Consider the following 22,987-nt stretch of genomic DNA (forward strand, 5'->3'; position numbering starts at 1 on the left):
AGAAATAGAAAAGCCTGGAGGGATCAGCCCCCTCTCCCCACTTACATGATGTTTGTGCTCCATTTTTTTCTCTCTCAATATTTCAATTCTCCTCTCCTTCCAGTGGCACCCAAACCCTATATATAAACTCCCCTGCCCTCACCTTTAGCTGGGGGAACACACCAAAATTACCTGGCTGGTGCTACTGAGATCATTGATGCCTTTCTCCTTCCCATCTGGCTTTGCTGCCAGATTTTTATTGCTGCTGCTTTTTGCTGGGTGCACAGCATCCTTATGGCACATCCGAATGGCCTTAGAAATAAAGGAATGAGACCTTTCAGGCAGCAAAAACCTGTAAATAAACAGTTTGGGCTGGCAATCAATGGGCAATCTCTCTAAGCCCTGGGATTGTTCAGTTAGATTAAGCCTTTCTAATGAATTCCTCATTGAGCCACTGAACAGAAATGAAGCCTTGTTAGCTCATTATCTTTCTAATTAACCCATTCTAAACCTGCTCCTTCCTCACCAGGAGGTAGCTGTGCTGTTTGGGTTTCACACTGAGGTTTATCAATGACCCCCTGAGAGCCTTTTGTATCAGTAACTGAGATTTATTTGAAATGACTGGGGAAGGCAGCTTCCAGTTTATTCCCTGTGCCAGATGAAGGTCCGAATGCTGTGTTATCCTCGGGCTACAATTTCCCAAGGACAAGCCATGTGCTGCGAGCATCTCCCAGCCCTTTCTGCCGCGGTGAATGCCGCCCCCCGCCCGCCCTTATTTGCATGCAGATTCCGGGCTCGTTAAGCTGATGAAGGGGCTGCCCCCCCTGATGGGGCCAGGGGCTGCACTGCCTCTGCCTGCACAGAGCAACAGCATTTTCACTGCTCTTGGCTGGTTTTTGTTTGTAGGCAGGGTCCAAAGGCAGCTAGATGGAGAGCCCTCTTCCCAAAGGATGACTCCAGCAAACCACTTATTTGGGCTGCTGTGAAGGAGACAGGCCATCAGTGACATCCAGCAGAGATCTGTCAGAAGGATGGAGGGATCAGCCTGATCTGTTCAAGCCTGGTGTTCCCACAGCAATCCCTGCTTCTTGTCCTCTCTGTGGAAGGCCCCAGCAACTTCTGGGATCATGTTCTCAGACATCTTCACACAGAGCCTGTCCTGACACTCAGACATGGACTCACATCCCACTGCTCGTGATGCTGTTCAGGGCTCTGTCACCTCCTGTCACCTCTCTCCCCAAGCAGTGGGTGGGATTTTCTCCCCTTTCTCACCCATTCCTCAGCCCCTCTCCCTCCTGGGCTCTCCCTTTCCCTTGTTCTCATTGGGTTCCAGACCTGCCTGACAACACTTCCAGGTGGGTACCTGAGCTGAGAGCACACTTTTCCAGCCCAAAACACCCAAGGCAGCTCCCACCCACCACCAGAATCCCTCAGGGGAGCGAGAGAGGCAGAAAGGTTCCTGCTGTCTCTCAATCTCTTTCTGTATCTCCTCAACACACACCAGGACCAGGATCCCATCTCCAGGCACATCCCACTGCATTCAGCTTTCAGCCCAGCTCGGGATGGACAGCCCAAGCCATGAGGCTCCCTGAGCATCACCATTCCTCAGCACTACCAGCCTTTCCTCCAACACCACCTCTTTTTCCACCCTTGCCTGGATCATCTGCCAAGGAGCTCTGGCAGACCAGCCACAAGCTCTGAAAGATGAATTTCAGTCCCAGGTCCAAGCACGGCACAGTTTGAAGTGCCCCACGCAGGTTTTTCTCAGTAGAACAATACCAGCCTACAAACCACCCTCAGGGCAGATTTGGAAACCTTTTTGAAGAAAATGAAAAATTAAACTTTCTGGTTTTCTACTCATTTTTTTATTTTCAGTTCCTGTTCTCCCCTTATCTTATTCCTCCCACCCCTCTGCAGCTTGGGGGGAGCCACAACCCCAACCCAAGGCTGTGAGAATCAGACTGAGCAACATTTTATTAACCCAGCCAGCCAGGGATCTCTAAATCTCTCCCAGGAAAGGAGGCAGTGAGGATATAAACAAAAATATGCTTTGCCTAATTGTTTCTTGCGTGGTCACGAGCAATTGAGAACGGCTCCTAGGGCAATATCCATTACATTCTGTAACAAAGGGCTCTAAATGAAGGAAGCCCAGGCGGAACAGCAGAGTCAGAGCCAGACACAAGGCTGGCACATAAATCTGTGCCAATCTGCCCCCACCACCACCCCAAATGCTCCCACAAGACCCAGAAACTGGCACAGCAAGGAAGGAATTCCAGCACGTGCCATGCCAGGATCTCTGCCCCAGCAGCTGGAGGAGCCCCCTCCTCCCAAGGAAGGCAGCACTGCCCATTTGGGCACCCACTGCAGCATCCACATCCCACAGCTCCCCAGTGGGACTTTGCCAGGGCCTCCATCCACCCACAGGGCTGTGGGCTGGCTCTTGGGGGGGCAGGAATCCCTGTTCTGGCAGCGAGAGGTGAATGCTAAGCTGAGATAAGCACCTCTCTGGCTATAAAAAAAAAGGGTAATTTAGACTGCACCATATGCCAGATCACTGCCTGGGTCTCTGAAATTATTTTGGTCAGTACTTGGTGCAGAATTCACTTTGTATGTGTTAGTCCATCCTGCCACCAGCATCTCCCCAGGGAGCAGTGGAATGAGACTCTATTTACTGTCCTGCCCTGTTCTTTGATATCTATTGGATAGAGCATCAGCTGAACTTTAGGGAATCTAATAAGACAGGCAGTTTAAAAAAAATATTGAAACAGTAAAACTGCAGCTAGGAGCTCTTCTGCTGAACAGCTTTGTGGAGTTACAGGGAGAAAAAAGGACAGGGATGTTAAGTGGTCAGACAGAGAGCATCAATCAAGTTTTCTATCCAAGGTAATTCATTTTTTCAAGAAATTTCTGAGTTTTAGACTGATCATTCTTTTTTTTTTATATAATTTTTTTATCTCTTACTCCAAGTAGTCCAACTTTATGTTTTGAGGACAATATCCCTGCACTCTTGGCTGATGGATTGGTTCCTGCATGCAGCAGTCTTTACATTTCAGAGGCTGCTTCTGGAGGCAGCTTCCCAATTCCAGACACAGGCAGACTATTGCAAAGCAAAGTGATTTTCATGCTTTTGTGTGCTCTGTCCGTCATGGGAACTCAGAGGTTTTTTTCTTGGAAGGACTCTGCTGTGACTAAAAATCTCTGCTATGAGCCCTTATGATTTGAGTCCTTGGCTCTGATCTCTTCAAACCTCAGCTCCTGTGAAACAGACAATTCAGCTTGCTTGGCATCTACCCATTTCTTGTCCCTTCCCCTTCCCTTTCCTCTTTGTTTTACCTGTGGTTGCCAAAAAGCCTTGCAAACATGACGTGCACACAAGACAGCCTCAAAGTCAGGTGACAGCAAAAGAGTCCTTACTACACAATGTTTTCATAATCTCAAGATTCATTTTGTGACAGCTTCATGTCACCAGCAGCAGCTCTTTCACCAGAAGTGAGTATTACAAGTGGATACAGGTGTTAAAGTATAAAACTGCTCTTTGTGCCTGGAAAAAACCATCAAAACCTCTTAGATCTGCCTTAATATTTTTCACTCCCAAACATTTAAAGTCCCATCAATATCTTGAGAGGGATTTCACAAGATTCTTTCATTCTTTAAATGTGGGCTTAGGAGAGCAAGAGGATCCTGAACCTCCAAAACCAGGAGGAGCTTAGTTCCCTGTGGGCTCCTCCAGCTGCCTTTCTGCCAACCCCTGCAGATGCTCCTGGGTGGATGAAAACACCATTAAGTCACTTTTTTTTTAACCTCTGTCTAATTTTTGGAGACGTGTTGGTTCACCTTCTTGCAAGGGAAAACACCCAGGGCCAGCATGGCCGTGCATGGAACAGCGTGGATGTGTGACATTGAAGGAGGCAAAATCAGCACAGTGCAGCACCACACCCAGGCGCTGAGGCAGCACAAGGAAATCAGCACTGTGCTCACTCTTACAGCTTTTCCTTCCTTTCTCCTCTTCCCTTGCTCCCTCCTCCTGAAGGTCCCCCCATCCAGCCCCTCCAGACGTGTCCAGAGGGATCTTTAAAACTCTATAAAAAACATAAGAAGCTGTTTTCGACTATTAAGAGAGACTGTTGATAACACAGTCCCAATAAAAAAAAGTCTATATATGTGCTTTCTACAGCTTCCCTTGGAAAATAATTCATTTCTCCCTGCATTATATTTCATGGCAACCTAGAGACTCAATATGTTCTGGATTACTGCATCCATTTCTGTTTCTGCTCTAATGGCCCACCAGAGTATGAACCTTCCAACCAGAGTCCCCTAAATCTGGTGGCTGGGGAGCAAGTTGTACTTTCTTGTTTTCCACTTGATAACTAGCCCCTTCCAGCATTGCTTTTATGGCAGTAATCTTCCTAGGCTGGTTGCAGATTGCTTGTCCTAGTTTTTTTTTTTTTTCCTTTTTTTGCTTGCCTTTCTTTTTTTTTTTTTTTCCCTTGTCCTCCAGCCACTAGAGCCAGTGGTCACTGTGGACTATCCATCATGTTGTTTTTTATGTCAAACTGGAGTTCCCCAGGTCTGTTTATTCCTTTTTTTTTTTTTCCCCTCCCATCCAAATACCACTGCAGTCTGCAATTGCTTGTGTGAGTGAGCTGCCCCTTCCATTTAGGGAAAGGGATCTGAGATTGCCAGTGCCTGTCAACAGGCTAAAGATACCCTGGGTTTGATTTTATGGCTCCACTACAAATGATGGGGCAAACAGAGGAGGCTAAGCAAACACCTCTTCCCCCTTACTGCTTCAGAAAGTGAGAGATATTTTAAAAAGCATGAAAGGTATGGAGGAAATGAATGGAATCAAGCCCTGGCTGTCCGTGCCAGCCTTGCTCAGTGCCATGCCCATGAATGAGTCCTGACTGCGTGGTGCAGCCCAGGTGCTGTCCATGGAACTGCTTCCATCCTGCTCCATTTGCACCTGAGATCCAGCACAGACAAAATCCACATCTGGTTCTTTTTCCTCATTGCTCTGAAAAGGAGATGAGATGAAAAGCTTCAGTGTTGTGGAGAGGAGTGAATTAGAGTTCAGTCAACTCTGCCCTGGTGAAAAGTAAGGGCTAAGCCCTGATTTCTGCCTCCAAGCTCAAATATGAATCCATAACTTACATTTAAAATTTATAGGTAAAATACTTTGTTCCCAAATATGGGATCAAAGGATATATAAACTTTTCAGAAAATTAACTCACAAGTATGTGGCTTAGCATTTTTTTCTCAAAGGCATTTCTAGGAGAAAGAGAACTATTTCTTCTACAGCTCTTTTTAGCCCACAGATTTCACAACCCTTTGTCAATCACACACACACTGTGTATTTTGTCACTTTTCTGATCCAGCAGTAATTCAGATCTGCATCAGCTTTACTCAGTTTTAAGGTCACTTCTAGGGCTTGGCTTCTCTGGTCCTAATCCTGGTCCTTTTCCTCCTCAGGACATTTGCACTGGAAGTGTTTTCTCTGCCTTGCTGCTGTTTAATTGTGCCTGTGAGAGAGCAGCAGAGAATCAGCTGCACTCCTCATAGCCTTGCTCATCTGTCCACAGATTTGCCTTCAGGTCCTGCAGAGTGAAAGGGGTGAAAAAGGCCTTTGTGCAGCCTCTCCCAAGGCCAATTCCTAAGGTTAGACTGATCTTAGAATCCATGCCATGTTTACAACTTCCATTTTCTAGAACAGGTTGGGTTCATTGGCATTAAAAACTCTCTATAGTGCATCAGTCTTAATCCAATTTTAAAAGGCAAGGCCAGCAACTGTGTTAAAGGGATTAACTCTTATTAAATATAGTGTATTTGAGTAAGCCCTAAGGGAAGGACTCCAGTTGCTCCTGTTTGCGTGGATGGAGGCAGTCATACCAAGTTACATCCCAGGGACCTGGCAGTGAGCTCAAGCTGTAAATTACATCATATTACAGGAAAGCAATTTGTGAAGTATGGAGGCAATTGGAAAGCTGTGTCCTCGCCAGGCTGAATAAACATTAAGAACCAAAACCTTCCTCTCCTGTAAATCCACATGGGAGGGAAAAGGCAGGTGGGGAGTTGAAGTGCCATGGCAGAGGAGCTGCTGTCCAGGTCTCACAGCAGACTGTGAGCAGATGCAGTAACGTTACACTGTTGAAGGCCACAGGGAGGGACAGACCCACAGCTCCAAACTTTGGACATGGACAATTAACAACCCTCAAACAGCGTTATCCAAAGAAAATGGATTCTAAAAGCCTAGATTTCCCTCCTGCCTCCCCACAAGGGATTGACTTTAGCTCCAAAGAAGGTAAGGCAGGCAGCAGGCACATCATCCCACACACAACCCACCAGCAAGCAGACCAGGGAGGCAGAGCCTAAGCCATCCTCAGGTCTCACAGTGGCTCCTTCCAATCCATTTTGCAATTCCTGCAAGGTCACAAACCTCCTGTTCCAGAGATGCTCTGAGCTGGCCCAACAAGGCCCATCTACCTTCAGGTGTCTGTGAGGACTCAGGCAGGGACCGTCCTGCACAGAGGCTGTTTTCTCTTCACAGTGGAGAAGAATTTACAGACCAGACTGGCATTACTGTGGTATGTCCAAGTCTAGGGATGGGAAACAAATTATGTTGATTTAAAGACAACCTAACATTGCCCAAGAAAAATTGACTTGGCAAGCTTGAATGTGTGAAAGCCTCTCTTATCCACCCCACGTGGTGTAAGCAGCACATGGGAACAGCACTTAGTACCTTCTAAAACAATGGTGAATTTCAGCCCCACTAACAAATCCCTGCTTATTCATTCCTAACGGGAGCAACAGAAGATACACGGATTTGTAAATATTTTAACCCAGCTAACAACTGCTGCCAGGGAATTTCCAAAAAATCAAGGTCTTGGAGAATGACCTTAATTCTGATCCAAAAAAAAAAAAAAAAATATAGCAGATTAAAGAGCAACTTGTCATCAGCTATTCCCTGTAATTAGTTTAATATGATCAGCTTTCCATGATAATGAAAGGCAGCATCAGAGCTGTCCAAAGAGCAACTTCCAGTGGATAATAAATACTGACAGATTTCAACCAGATGGCTTCACCAGACTGCAACTTTGCAAGTGATTTTGAAGCTCAAATATTAGTGCTTATTACTTAGGATCAGCCAATAGCCAGGAGAGATCTGCAAATGGTTCCAGCCCAAGGGCAGGAAGGGCAACTAAGGGCAACTATAACATATGGATAAAGACTTTGATTAAGGGGTAAAAGATTTTTGAAAATTACTTTCAGCAAGCACTCAAAGCCTTGCAAGTACGACACTCTCCTCCTCAGCCTGGGGCTTCTCCTGTGTGGTTGTGCTCCTGACTGAGCACCCCAGCCCACTGCCAAACCCAGGAGGAGTGAGACAAAGCCCAGCAGCATCAGGGCTGGCATCAGGGAGCACCAAGTTGTCACTTCTAAACACCTCTAGCAGATGGCTTGGTGTTGCCTTCAGTCCTGGGAAGGACACAAGCAAGGGGGCACAGAGGAGGGGACATCTCTGAGAGCCTCTTCAGGCAGAGGTACAGGAGGGAGCACAGTCTGCACAGCCAAACCCTTTGCTCCTAGAGAAGACAATACCATATTACCTTGGGGGTGCTCCAAGGACAGGGTCACCATGAGCAGGTTTGGTGTCAGCAGCAGAAAAAAAGGAGTGTAGGTCCAAAATCAGGGGTATGAGATCAGTCTCTTTTGCCAGCCACAACCCCTGAGGGCTCAGTAGGGTTGACCAGAGCTCTGGGGCAGGAGATCACAGAGTCACAGAATATGCTGGGTGGGAAGGGATCCACAAGGATGGAGACCAGCTCCTGGCCCTGCCCAGGACCATCCTCAAGAGTCACACCATGTGGCCAAGAGCGTTGTCCAAACCCTTCCTGAGCTCTGTCAGGCCTGATTCCAGTGCCCAGCCACCCTCTGGGTGAAGAACCTCTTTCTAATACCCAACCTCAGTCCACCTGGACCAGAGGGAAACTGGAGGCCCTGGATTACCCACACTTGAGGGCAGAGCAGCCTCCTCTCCCTTAGCTCAACCTCAGTTTCACACAAACCAATGCTCAAAGCCACGAGGTGCCACAGCTCACTGAGACAGGCACTGGTGGCCAGGGGCAGTCCAGCTGCATTCCTTCCACGGGAACCTTTGGAAGCACATGTAGCTGGGGTGGCCAGGCTGAGATCTGCAGCCACGGGACACCTGCACAAGCCACACAATTCAAAAGGCCAAAGGCAACACCCACTGTGTCCTACCAGCACCTCCAGGCCAGAAGAAGGAGACACCTCAGTCAGAGGAGCACCTGGTGGCACCCAGCCCTCCCTCCCTGACCACAGTGTGGGGACAGCCCTCACGTGCCACCAGCACTTGTGCCAGCCTGGGGAGATGGATGTGGGCAGGAGGAGGGAGGGAGGGACACCACAGCAAACTAGTTTTGCCTGCCTGGGTTCAAAGATACATTTCAGCTGTCTTCTTACTGCTCCACTCGGGTGAAAGCTCCCGGTGTCTGAAGGGGCTTTCTTGCTTCTCTCGGCATTATGGCCAAAATATCATTAAGACTTCTGTAGCTGGAACTGAGCTGTCAGTAAGAGAGAGAACTTGACTGAAGGCATTTTTGCAACCAAGGGATTTTAATTTTTCCCCCTTCTTTTGCCTTATCCAAGAGAAAGAAATATAACAAAAAACCAAGACAGGGATTTTTCAGCTGAATTTATTTCTTCCAGCATTTGCTGCAATGGGGACATGTTTGGGTTTGCTGCTGGCTTGCTGTTTGCAGGGGGTTTTATGAGCTATTCACATCCAATGTTAAGAAAAGCAATAGAAAGTAGAAAAGGCTGAAGGAGAGAGCTGGATGCTCCAGGCTTCAGATTCAAAACTTGGAGCTGAAAGTCAGCTCCCAGTAAATTTTTCAGGGTGAAAAGTAGAAGTGATATCACAGTAGCACCAGTACAGTGAACTCCACAGATTTCAGGTGGGTTCATCTAGACAACAGAGAAGAGGATTTTACAATCTTACAAAATATCATGCTGAATAATTGCATTAAGCCTCAAAATGTTCCCACCAGGTTGTTCCATGCCCTTGGAACATAAAGCTTGGACCTTAAAGTCAAGAGATAAAAAAGAAAAATAAAGCATAATATCACACATTTCCTTTCTGGTTTTCAGGCTTTGGAAATGATACATAGGTCCCTTTCTGCAGCTTGATTAAAAGTCAACGTGAAGAGTCTAGCACTATCACATGACTCCTGGACCTGGAGATTTAGGGATGGAGAACAAATGGGGTTGCTCACCAGGCTGCAGGCTTTTGCAACTTTCTTCCCAGTGAACAGATTGATTACCAGCATTGAGATGAAACTGGGTATTCCCACATCCCATCACTTCCCCCTTGAACAAAAGAAAAATATAGATTCAAATCTAAATCTAGGGAAAAAATGTTCCCCACTCCCAGTCACTACTCAACTTTTGAAAACAAAGGAGATGCCCTCAACTTACCAGATGCTTTTTGGGATAAGCTTTACCCAAAGAACCTTTTTTTTTTTTTTTAAATACAGATCAAACCCCTAATACAGATCCCCAGTGCAAATTCCCTGATGCTTGTTTGACTTCATTAGCACAAAAGCAAATGAAGGCACTTTCCCCATTGTCCTGCTCCAGTGGAAGAGCACTGAAAAGGCAAAGTGCCAGTGACCTGTGGAAACTCTCCCAGGCTGCCCCATCAGGGGGACAGAAAACATCCCATTACCTCCACAACTCTCAGGAGAGCTCTTTAGAGCCCCCTTTACCTTCCAGCTTCCCGTGGCTGTTTTGGGAAAGGCAGAGTCCCCAGCCTCAGGGCTGCATATTCCAGGGCTTGTGAAAAACAGTTTTTCCAAAACCAGCAGGAAGGAGAAGCATATTGGGGGGAAAAAAAATCAAATTAGTGCTTTTCAAAAGCTTTGTCCCACCTGGGCCTGACTGTGGGCTACAAGACCCAGCCCACTGGCTCATTCCTGTTCTGCAGCATGGGGCTGGGACAGGGGTGGGGGGTGTATTTTCAGTCTGGCTGTGTTCTGAGGTTCAAAGTGTTAAAGTTTCCTGCTGATCATCCTTCTCCTCCACTGGGGGTTCCCTATTCCATGTCTGCTGCTGAATTCACAGCAAATCAGCAGGTGACACAAGGTGCTATGAAATCAGTCTGTTGCTGAGCAGTCCAGACCCATGCTGGCCAAACCAAAGGCTGCTTCCAAAAATCCCAGCTGTGTGCCACAACACTTCTGCAGGGGAATGATTACCTGGTGGAAAACCACGGCTGCCTGAGCCTCCAGAGGGGAAAACAGGTCCAACAAAGGCTCTTTGCATGAGCAGGATGGGGGGTCCACTCAGCACCCACCAACTCTGCTGCTTCCCTTCCTTCCCTTCCCCTCGGCCACTCTGGAGAGGGAAGTGAAAAACTCCCACCTTGCTTTGGGAGGGAGAAAAGAAAACAGCTTAGCTGTAGAGGGAAAGACAGCTACTATTTGCTATTCAAATCAGGAGTCACTTCTGGGCACAGGTCAATGAGAAAGGGAAGCTTGAAGGCTGAAAGGATATGGACTTGGGAGATTTCAGCCCAGAAATGGTGTTTACTGGTTTCATGTGCCGTCCGAGGGCAAACACACCCCGCAATGCTGGCTGGACTTCAAAAGGGCCCTTTCAGTGTGGCTGAGCAGAGACAGGCTGGGGGTCCTGGGGGAGCTGAGCCAAGATTATACACGTCTCTCTGGCCGAGGACAAAGCTCCTGGGCAGCCAAGGGCCTCGGGAAACACGCTCCTGTCACAGCTGCACAGGGAGTCAAGCGCAGCCAGCGGGTGCAGTGCCAGCACCGGGACCAGGGGGAGCATCTGGGACACCATCAGTGGCTTCCCTCAAAGCTGGGATCCATGGCTGTTGGTGCAGGCTGGGCTGATCTGCAGCAAGAAGGGGCCTGGGGCTCCCCCATGAGCTGGATTTATGGGCAATGCTCCCAACAAGTCAGGCAGAACCGTTCCCCATCTGACTGCGATCACACGACACGTGGCAAAAAGATGTCATGCTCGACAGCCTCTCCTAATGGGAGAACATCCAAGGAATCTGCCCAGGGTTTCTCTGCACACTGAGCTTCAAAACTGCTTCATTTCAGCAAGTTTCCACACTGTGGGCAGTTTCCTCACTTTGTTTAGTTTCTACGTTTATGCTATGTCAAAATATTCCTACAGCTTCAGTTTTATTGAAACCATGTTCGTGCTGTATTCCGTGTTTGCTGACATCCAGTGATGTCAGAATGCCAAAATTATCCACAGATCATTTTGACTTCCCAGTGGTATTTGCACCAAAGCACATTTCAAGGTGCTGGAATTCCCCTGGGGACAGAAATGCTTGTTTGGGATTTTGTGCTGCTCCCCAGCCAGCTTGCAGGAAGGATCTGTGAGGAGGAGAGGTCCCATCCCCAGTCTGGGGCAAGGTCAAAGCATGGGAGTAGATGGGTGGAGTTCCATCCCTTCCCACCCAGATGTGCTGAGGGAACTGAGACCTCCTAACATCCCCCTCCTCACATCTGCAAGGTGGTCAGGCTGTATCAAATGTGTTGGAGAAACGTGGGTACACATTTTACTTGTTCCCTGGGAGCAAAGCATGAGAAAGGATGAAACCATGATGCTGCAATGACCCCACTCTTTGTCCTCCTCATCCTGCAGGCACATTGCTGAATGTCAGACTAGATGCTGATGGATAATGAAAATTCCTCACAGCAAGTGCTGAGATAGAAGCCAGGGGAAGAAACCAATGGGTTTAGCTGGCTTCCTGCAGCACCCAGGGGACACGATGGGAGTGGGACAGGCACCTGCTCCCTGCAGGGGCTCAGACCAGCTGGGTCCCCGGGGAACCACCGTGGTAACCCCTGGTTTCTCCAAGCCCAGCATTTTCCCACAGCTGAAGCCAAGCAGCACTAAGCCACACACAGGCTGAGCCCCCAAGTCAAACTGTAACACTTCTACATCCCACAAGGGGAAAAAGAAAATTAAAAGGAAGGAGAATTCAACACTTGGTTCGTGTTTGGAGTGAAAGCTTGGCCTAACTGTTTAAGAGCTTGACTTCTCCTCATTACCATACTTACACACAACCATCCTGAAATTAATAAAGAACTATCTTTAATGCAGTCAAAGAGGCCTCAGATGTGAGCCACTTCCACGGCCCATTATCAGCATCGTGTTTGTTTTTCCATATTGACCGTGTGTGTAATATAATCCTTGTTTATGATAATTGATTTTCCTTGGACTGCCTTCCTGGGAATAATATGCACACTTTTTAACTCTCTCTTTAAAGATCAAATGGCATTTGGGCCTGGTGATTTGAATCTGAGTTGGTCAGAGCATTTAATACAATAAAAGTGAGCTTAAAGGAAAGCAGTTAAACCCTGGATATTTTTCTTATTGCATAGCCTGAAAACCCTTGAATTGAGAGGAAAGTTTGCATCTATTTTCTTGTCGTCTATTTTAAAAGCTGTCAGAGTTGGTTAGTCTCTCTTAAAATTAGTCCTTTGGATCATCTTCTTACTAAAAACAAAATCTGAGCTTTTTTTTTTTTAAAGCGATAGCGGATTAGGGCAAGAAGCTTTGTTTAGCTAAAGCGAGGGATTAGAGGAGATTTGCCCCCATAAAGTTGTGGTTTGATGGTGCTTTTATCCCTGGATGTTGCTAAAGCTGTGTTGCTTCAGGATTAGGAGCATACAAAGAGTCTCCTTGTGCTGTTTCACAGCCAAGAGAAAGACAGGGGGGAGAGGGAGAGGCAGGGGAGCACATGCAGCAGAACTGGGAATTCCTTGGTCACACAAATCTAAAGTTTAAACCCCCTGACACAAACTTTGCTGGACACGTTGTGAATGCAAGACGGCCAGACCTGGAGTGGGAACGGTGGGTGCTGGGGCAGAGGGGGTGAGGCTGCCTGAGCCTGCCAGCCTCCTGCCTCAGACTGCTCCAAAATGGCCAAAATTCAGTGGGGCTGGCAAGAGAAGAGTGAGGGGAAGGCAAGGCCTCACCAGGGCTTGGGCAGCGTTTCTCCTGAGTGAAACTTGGACCACCTTCAGCAAACCTGGTGAAAAGAAGCCACAGCACTGGGAGATGAGGGAATCCCATTTATTCAAACACAGCCAGCTGTGTAAGGGAATGGTGATCCTCAGCCTTCCCACCTTTGGGAGATGTTTAAATCTTAGCATGTGCTGGTGAGCTCTCCCCATCAGCCAGACCCAGGTCCTCTGCCATGGCTCTGGTAGGAAGCAGAACATTCTGGAAAAGCCTCATGTGATGATATCCTTGCAAAAGAAGCTGTAAGTAAAATAGAAATAAATCAAGACCGAGCACCAAGTGATGATGGCATTTCATTTTCTCTGCCAACAGGATTTCCAAGCAGTAGAAGAGAGACCATGGGGGTTTTTGGCAGGAGACAGAGAACCTCCAAAGCCTTAGGGTTTTGCACATATGGGAGGTTTACCCCTACCCAAATCAAAGTACAAAGGGGCATTGCACTTGCCAAACCTTCCTGCATGACAAGACCATTTCAAAAGCAGGGACGAGGAGCAAGAAAAAATAAACCCCAGCTCAAATCCAGCAAAACTCCTGAATGAAAACTCATTTCCATCCTGTGGAGATTTATGTGTGTCCCCAGCTCTTTCTTGATTTTTGGGGACATGGGGTCATGCCTTGATACCCAGGGCACTTGTAGCAAACCTGTGAGACTACAGATGTAACACCATATTGGGCTGCAGGGTCTAAAGGATCCTCATCCCCCAAACCCCAGTGTGTGTGACCCTGTGCAGCTGTGCCAGAATGAAAAGAAAAATAAGTATCCTTGCTTAAATGAATAAGGGAATCAAGCTCTTCCCTCCACAACAGGAAATTACATTTTACTGAAGAGATAGTACCCATTAAAAAGAAACCCTAAAAATCCCTCTTGTCACACATAGACTGTTACATCAGACTTTTCTGGTAAATGAAGTTACTCAGAAGGTCTTTGACTTTATCAAAGGACATTCCAGAGGATAAATGTTATAGTCTAAAATCTGTAGGCTATACACCTGTCCATGTGTTTGAATGTGAGCACACCAGTATGTGCCTGTGTATTCTTTTTAAGCAAACCCCTTTGCTTATTTGATACCAAATGGCTGGTTGAGAAGTTTTGTTAAAACCAAAGGGATGATGAGCAAAACTCTCTTCTGTTTTGCTTTTCCCTTTGCTTTGCCATAAGGAAAGTCCTGCTCCTGCTGGTGGAAGGGAGAATGGGTTGGCAGCAGGACCCTGGCTGGGCTGGCTGGCACCAAAGTGAACCAAAGTGATCCCATGACAGGGTCTCACTGGACCAGCAGTTTGCAGAGGGGACAGAGGTGGTGGGATGGGTGGGAAGTGCATCCCAGGGTGGGGGAAAGGTACTTGGAGAGATGATTCTCTGGAGGAAGGGTATTTTTCATCATTCTTGCTGTGTCTGGCTGCGCCTCCCCACCTCTGCTCAGGGGAATGCCCTTCTCCTTGGCTCACAGGAGGGTAAATAAAAGCCCAGGCTGCTGTAGAGATGTTCAGCTGCTTCTTGGGCACCTAAAGTCTGAGTTTTATCCAAGCAGCCTCATCTCCATGGGTAGAGCAATGTCACTTGTTCCCTCCAAGTCCCAGGCATCAGAGCACATGGACATTTCAGCCTGAGATTATTTCTTTACTGATTAAGTGCTCTATCAGCTGCAAGAGGAGCCACAAACCTGAAGGATAACAAAGCCTAAGTGGCTGGGGAGAAGAGGCAAAACCTCTCTCTCCTGTGCACCAGCCCAGCTGCATTTTCCTTCCCTTGTGGGGCACTTGCCAGCAGCAGAGCACAGGGACAAACCTCCCTAAACAAGAAGCACTTCCTCTTCATCATCTTTGCATCATATGACCTTCAAAGTAAATCAGAAGGTAAAATAAACACATAAAAGCAGCCAGGGTATTTGGCCTGACTGAACTCCATCAGGGCTGTGGAGCTGGAGGAATGCATTATCAGTTCTGAGCAATTTCTGATTTCTCCCCAGTGTGGGACTGCAGAAGTGGCCTTATTGAAAGGCCAGAATCTGCTTCTATTTCAACCAGTGACAGGTATATTTATATTAAGTTGATTCCCTCTTGAAATTATCCAAGTTTAAAGAATTATCTGTCTGCAAGGGGGAAAAAAACCCAAAAAAAACCCCAAAAAAAACCCCTTGCACCAGCAGCGGCTGTTCAGGATGATGTTCTGAGTTTGGAAATTACCTATTTAAGTCAATAAATGGGTTAGGAGGCATAGAAGGAAAGGAAGGTAGAGTTTGGGGCTCTTAATCATAGCTTCTCAGGCTTTAGCTGCTCTCCCACTGTTGAAAAATGTTTCAAAAAGCAAAATAAATGATCTTCTAGTTACTAAAATATTGATTTTGCCTACATCCAGTAATAAAGAGCAAGTCACCTGTAGGTAAAACTCTTGTAAAATATATTTGATACTATAATAGTCTGGAGATAGAGTTACATGCAGCTGAGAGAGGCAGAGGGATGACAAATCATTTCTAATAAGGTGTTTACCTAACATATTTCATGTCATGTGTTACACAAAACTGAGCAGGGCTCATTTTCCTTTCCCCTCCTCTCTCACCCCCTCAGAGAAACACACTGAGGTGGGGTGGCACAGGAGATGGCCCAGCCTGGGCTGGTGCCTGCAGCCAACACATCCCCAAAAGTGGCACCAGTGCAGGGAAACTGGGTGGAAACTCTTCCTCCAGCTGCTCCCCACCCCAGCACAAGGCTGGAGCCACTGGGGCACAAGTGCTGCTGGAGGTGGCCACTGGGCCATGCTCCTGCTCTGGGAGGAAAAGTTCCTTTTCCCCAGTCCTCTTCTGTCCTTGAAATTTCTGCTGCAGAAACACAGCCAGCCTGGCTGTGTGCCTGGGAGATGGATTTTATCCCCCAGGAAACGTATCTGTCATTTTGCTCAGAGGTAGGGACAAAATAAATGCAGTCATGCATTTGAGCATCCGTTACTGAAGGACTGAACTTAGTGCTAAATGATGGAAATCTAGATAAATATCATTGCTTTGGAATAAATTACTTGGGGTTTACACCAGCACTGAACTGCAGCCAGCCTCACTGCCAGGACTGGCAGAGCCTGACTGTTGTCCAAGAGATCAACACTGGGGCTCCTTTCTGAAGAGATGGTTAGGGAGATCCAGCTCTGGGTCTGGTCTGCTGGAGAGGGACAAATCCTGGCTGCCAGTGGCAAAGCCCCCTCTGCTTTCAGGGATGGAGAGCTGGATAACCCAGCTCTCAGTGTAAATCAAGCCTGAGTGCACACTTAGAGCAGCCAAGCTGCAAGAGTAATGTCTTTCCTGGGGACAAGGAGAAGCAGCCCTCTGGGGGATAAACCACAGCAGAGAGTGATGTTGGATTCAAAGCACCCCACAGTGCAGAGCTGGACCTCAGCTACAGCAGCAGAGGGCTGATACCACAGTGGCTGAAGGGCTCAGCAAAGTCAGGGCAGAAACACCTTCACTGCCCCAAACTCGTTCCATGACTCCTGCCCACACAGGCAGGTGCAGCATTTGTTCCCAGAGGATGCAGGCCCTCTCATGGATTTACTTTGTGCTCTTAAAACAACCAAAAACAAAAAAAAAAAAAAAAAAAATTTAAAAAAAAAAAAAAAATCCCCCAGCTGTTGACAGCTGTCCAAATTATGGGGTGCTGCAAGCAGAGACTGCCTTGCTACTTAACCACCTTTGCTACTCGTGTGGGAAGGGTCTCAAGCTGGGTAATGCAGTCTCTCCAGGCCAAGCCCATGGGGAGAGCCTGAGTATAAGCAACTTCCTGAAGTTTGTTTTCTGCTTGGATAACATTTCCAGCCCTCCAGGAGCTGGAACATCCCTATCACAGCCTTCCTCCACATCCACATTCCTTTCCAAGAGTAGCATCAGGGTCTGAATAACAAAGCAGTGGCCACGTGGAGAGCTCCTCACCTCTCAAACAGGCAAGGAAAGGCTTTTCTGGCCAGGAAACACCTGCCAGAGGACAGGCAGCAGCATCCCAGCCTGCATCCCATGAGTGTGGAGAACACTGAAATTCCAGGAACACCTGAGCTATAAAGGATGTCTGTGGAGATGCCTGGGTGGATCTGTTTGGACCAGATTTCAGTATGACCATTGTAAAACCCCAAGAGATTATTTTCCCCTAAATTAATCCATGGGTGAGACAGACACCATAAAAAACAAACCCCACCATGTTGCCCACCCTTTCCAAAGGGGCTGGGCAGGTTCCCCAGCTCCTCCTCCAGCAGCAGCAGATGGGCTGAACCTTCAGCCTGTGCTCCAGCCCTCCTGACCTGTGGGTCTGACTGAAAAGTGGTTTGTTTTCAGCTGCTTCCCTGCCTTTTGTCTGTAAAATACAGAAAATATGTAAAAAGTTTTAAAAAAATCAGCAAAATACAAAGGTGAAGGGTCTACAATGACTTTAAGTTGTCATTTCAGCAGCCTCTCTGGGGAGGAAGAACATTTTTCTCAGGACATCCAAAAACCAAGGAGCTCCCAGGTCCTTTTGGCTATGTGGTGGCTGATGGACCAACCTCCCACCCATGCTGTGTCCCCCACATGGCCTGGGTGATGCCACCTGTCCCCTCCACTCCATCCTCAAAGAACAGGAGATGTTTCACACCCAAACTACAACTGCAACACACCACAGCAGCAGGGTCAACTCAGAACCACCCACATTTCTCCCCTGGCTGGATTTTTTTTTCCAGGCTTCTTATTTACTTGGAGGGTGCCTTCAAATTCCTGATAAAAACCCAAATCTTCTGGAAGTGGGATGTTTTTTAAATCACCTCTACTCATTTGCATAACCTTTTTTAAGCAAATAATGGCATTTCATTGGCTGCAAACTGATGAATAAAAACTGCATGAGCATAAGGAGTAGCTTGGGCACTGGATGGCCCCAGACCAGAATAAAGCCACAGATAAAGGGCTCTCAATCCAACCCAGGTATTAACAAAAAGGCAATTTTTGCTGCACCGAGACAGAAAATAAATTAGTAACATTTTAAATTAAAGAGGAGCCCTTCTGACCAATTACTGCAAAATTTCAATTTTGCTGGTTCTTTCCAGGCAGCCTGTGAAAAGACAGGAGGAGAGACACCTGTACCTTTGTGACAGATCAGAACAGAAGTGTCCCCAAGGGATGATGGACCCTGAAATCCATTTCTCCCAGGGAGGCAGGGACTCAGCTGAGGGAGGCCTCTCCTCTGGACTCTGCCTCTGCTGGGCACATCCCTCCTCTATTTATTTGCCTTTTCTCATCACCTTTCCTGCTTATCTCCTTTGCCCTGGATGCCCTCCTTCATCTGCAGCTCCCGGGCTGGAAAGGGCCCCCTGTTTGGCAGGAGCCTCTGAACACAGCTGGGATTCACTGAATAAATAAATAAGTAGATCTGCCTGTCATAACTATACTTTAAATTCCCTGCACGGGAGAGACTTCCCCTTTACATTCTCTCAGCTAACACTTTTACCAGGAACCACAGGCTGAAAAAATTGATCTTTTTGCCTGTTTTCACCTAATGCTCTTGGTAGATTTGATTCCTTACAGGTATTTTTTGAAAAATAGGCTAAACTAAGGAATGGCTTATTACAGTTACGAACTGCAGTTAATAGCAAAAAAAAAAAAAAAAAATTCCTTGGCTGTGTTTGAGAGAAGGTTGAGACCAATGAGGGAATATGAAGCATTTTTTACTCAAAAACATCAAACTAGTTATTATCACAATTAACAGAAAGCGGAAATGGGAGGAGGAGACGAGCTTGCTCTGAATTTTGTAATATTCAGCTCACATTCTCCTTGAGGGGCAAAATTATAAACTCCCATGCCTCTGCAGTCAAGGTTTAAACTTTAGGTCCAAATGGAAGTGTTCTCTAACTCTTGACAGAGGAATGAAAAGCTGGATGAAGAATTGGAGGAAGTGTAGGAAAGCAAGCAGGAGAGAGAAGGTGTTGGGTTCCCTTTAAAGCAGGTACCTAAATCTCGGGATTTTTTTTAAACCCTCTTTAAGATGAAGGCTCTGCTAATAACATGTCCAGAAGATGGCTCCTGGCAAATTGCTTTGTTATTCTTGTCAAAAAAAAAAAAGTCCCTTGGAAGCAGTCAATTTTAAACCATATATCAAAATGATTAATTGCCCTTAAATGAGCAGATGTTGAAGTACCCTTGAATGGGGCTAACGCTTTTTGGATTGCAGACATAATGTATTCATGGACTTGGAAAAATATCATTAGGGCTATTAATTAGCTATAAGCACCAAAAGCTTTGGTGACTCCAAGGTGTTCACTCTCTCTCTTTTTTTTTTCTCCTCTTCTTTTTAAGACTTAAGGGGGAACAACTGGTTTTTCTGGACTAAGGTTAGCAGGTATTTCTTTTTTTAATGCAGTGCAGAAAACCTTGTCAAGTAGCTCACATTGGAAAAACTGTAAGAAATACTGGCTGACCTCTAAATATGGGTAGGAACCAGCCCCAATAGCCAGGACTTAAGGAGGGAGCACTAGTTGGGCAAAGAAAGAGAAAAGAGAGAACAAAAAAAGAAACCTGACATTACAGGAGGCTGCTTGGAATATAATTCTACCCTCAGCCAAAGGAAAAAGTGCTAAATCACAAATATTGCATGAAGGTTTGAGTCAGTTACGGGGGGAAAGGTGCTTTGTGTCCTCTTAATTTGGGGAGAAAGAAACTTTTATTGCATACTTGACCCCAGAGAAAAAAAAAATAAATTCCTCTTCCCACTAATCTCACTTTCCTCCAAACCTCCAAGAGCAAAAGGAGAAATGTAGCAAGCTGTGGCTTGAGACTTTTTAGTAACAGAAAATCCTTAACTGTGAACCAACTGAGAGCCTATTTTGGTCTCTTTTCAAATACTGCATCAAATATATTTTCAATGAATTCATGAAAAAAAAAAAAAAAGGAGGCAGAGAAGAGAAAAAAAACTTTTTAAATCTGTTTAAGTTTATAAACAAGATTAAAGAAACAATGTCAAGGGTCTTATGGAAATGGTGATAGTGCCCCTTTAAATAAGAGCAAGTGGAGATTTTCTATATCACTGTGCAGTTTAAATCTTTCTTGATGGACCGGACACTAGTCCTCCTTAAATCCTTCAGAAAGCTGCTTTAAGGAAAAAGGCTGCGAGGAATTTCTTCTCGCTTTAATTGCTTAAGAAACGGTTCCCACAATGAGCTGTGGCCTAGATTTGCCTCTCATTTAAGTTCTGATTTTTAAAAGTTCACAAGTTAATCCCCTTTCGGTCTCACACGAATGCGGTTGGCGTCGGGGACAAAGTACTGGACAATGTCTGGAACATTTCAAACCCCCAAAAGATGCCCAATACCAAAAAAAAAAAAAAAAAAAAAAAAAAAAAAAAAAAAAACCCAAAAAAAAAAGAAAAAGAAAAAGGAAAGAAAAAAAAAGAGAGAGAGAGAGAGACTGGGGGGGAGGGGGGGGAACCCCAAAACAATCCAAAAAAAACCAAGCAGCAAAGTGGCCTTGATTTAGTTAAGTAGCTATTTTAAGACCTTGTTGCCATTATAATTTGAGGCAAGTAGAAATGTCTTGCACTGTATTTGCCAAAGATCCAGGGGTAAGGAGGTTTGTCAGTGGTCTGAGTTTTCTTCCTTGTCCATCTTCCAAAGATGGAGCTTTAGTTCTCATTATTCAGCCAACAATTAATTTTTCACTTCTGTAACACAGTTTGCTGTCCTGGCAAGACGTATTATAAAATTCACACCAAAAAAAAAAAATCAAAAGAAAAAAAAAAGCCAAAAGACCAAACAAACAACCAACTAAAAAAAAAAAAAACCAAAAAGAGAGAGAGGGAGGGAGTTAATGCATTAGCTGTTTAAAACATAACCAGCTTGGCTTTGATTTTAGTTGTTCTGAAGGAAAGGACCACGATTTCTGTGCAAATGCAAACACATTATTCTGCAGGGATGGGGATGGGATGGGGATGGAATGGCATGTGTTCAATACCCGAGATAGGGAAATTATATGTATTTCCAAATAAAATGAGAAAACCGCAATTTTCTTCCAACATTATACCCTGATCGTCCCACTGTTTATTTTGTTCTTTGGTTAGGTTTTTGTTTGGGTTTTTTTCCCCCGACAAAATAAGCAGTTTTTTAAATTAAAAGTAGCAGCTGTCCTTCCCGTCATGCAGATGAGGGGGCTTAGAGCCTACATGGAAGTCTGAAATTCACGGTTTACTTAGGAAAGACATAAAAAATTGTCTTTGAAGGGGGTTTTTTGGTAAAGTCCCAGACAGTTTGCCAAAAATACTACCGTTAATATCATGGAAACTTAAAATTTCCTTGGTGCATGGTGAACTAATAAATTCTTCCCACCCCGTCTCGAAGTGCAGGATCAAGTCTGGGTGGCAGATTTATTTATTTCCATATTTCATTTTGTTCTGTGAGGCAAAACTCACTCAGAAAAATTTGCCCGATATCTACCCTCGTCTCCTCAATTATTATTTATTATTATATTATTATTATATATTATATTATTATTATTATTATTATTATTATATAGGAGATATTATTATTATTATTATTATTATTATTATTATTATTATTATTATTATTATTATTTTGGTAGGCGTGAAAAGAACCATTTCTCGCCCAGCCGAGCCGAGGTTTTGTGTCGGACCCGGTGCCAGACACAAGTTTGAGAAGCCCCGGGGTGGATGGGGAGGCTCCTGGAGGGAGCGGGAGGCTCCTGGGGGGGTTCCCCCGGAGCTGCCTTCCCTCCTCCTGCGCATTCCGCGTCCCTCCGCCGCTTCCCCGCGTTTTGGAGGAGAAACCCCTGTAATCTGGACATGAGTGGAGCCGATTCCCTGATGCTTTGCCCCATCGATACCTCGGGCCGGGGGGAGATGCGATAAGTCAGTCCCGCGGGCAAACTGGGGTCACTTTTCCGAGCTGCGCTAAATGCGCTGTTTACTCGTTTCTGCGAATAAACGCCGAATTAAACGCAATTATTTATTCATGGGGGCTGGTTAAACGGCAGGAATCTCGTCGCTGGAGAGCTCGGGAAGATATTCTGAAGACAGAGGGAAACTCTTGGTTATTTCTTCGAGGGGAAGGGAGGAATTAAAACAGTCTTTTTCGTCGAAGTCATTACAAAATCTCCCGTGCTCTCAGTGAGCAGAGAGTCGAGACAATGGTGACATCGCGGTCGCAGGGGTTGGGAATTCGTGCCTGGCTGCAAGGACAATTCTGAAACAACTGAGAAGAGGCGCTGTCCCAGCCCGGACGGGCGCAGCCCCCGGCTCAAGGGAGCCCCTTCCCCGCTGCTCGGAGCGCAGCAGCCCCGCGAAGTTTGCCGGCTTTAGGGCAGATTTTTGTACCCCGGGGTTGATGTTTGTGCTACAGGTCCGCGGGGCTGCTCCCGACCGGGCTGCGAGGGGCGAGGAGGGGTTCCAAGGGGGCCGCTGAATTTTGGGAAGCGTCGCCAGCCGGCTCCCCGCCGTGCCCCGCTCCAAGTCGTTGTGATCAGCGCAGGAGGGAAGGTGCCGGTGCCAGACTCGGGGGGCGGTGGCACTGGTGGTGTCCTCTGCAAGGGCACCTCAAAAACAGCACGAAGGGCCACTCCGCGTTGTTTGTGCGGGGTGCTGCCCAGGCCAGCCAGGGGTCGGGTCCCCGAAAAACGTACCCGAAAAGAGATCGCGGCGATCAGTGCGCCGAGTTTCGCCCAATCGGTTTCGTGGCCAAGAGCGGGTGGTTGGTTTCGAGGGTGCGAGGGAAGCTCGGGGAGAGGGGCTCTCCTCGCTCCTGGGGGCGAGCGGGACGGCGGAGTGAGGGCACGAATAGGTTGGAATAGATTTCAATAGTTCACCCCCTCCCTCTCTTTCCCGAGATGATCACTTGGTACCCCATAACCTCTGGTTAAAAAAAAAAAAAAAAACCAAAAAAAAAAGAATAAATATATACAATTTTAAAAAAATACAAGAAAGTGGC

This window comes from Serinus canaria, chromosome 8 (genome assembly GCF_022539315.1).
Source record: "Serinus canaria isolate serCan28SL12 chromosome 8, serCan2020, whole genome shotgun sequence".
NCBI classification, from domain to species: Eukaryota; Metazoa; Chordata; class Aves; order Passeriformes; family Fringillidae; genus Serinus; species Serinus canaria.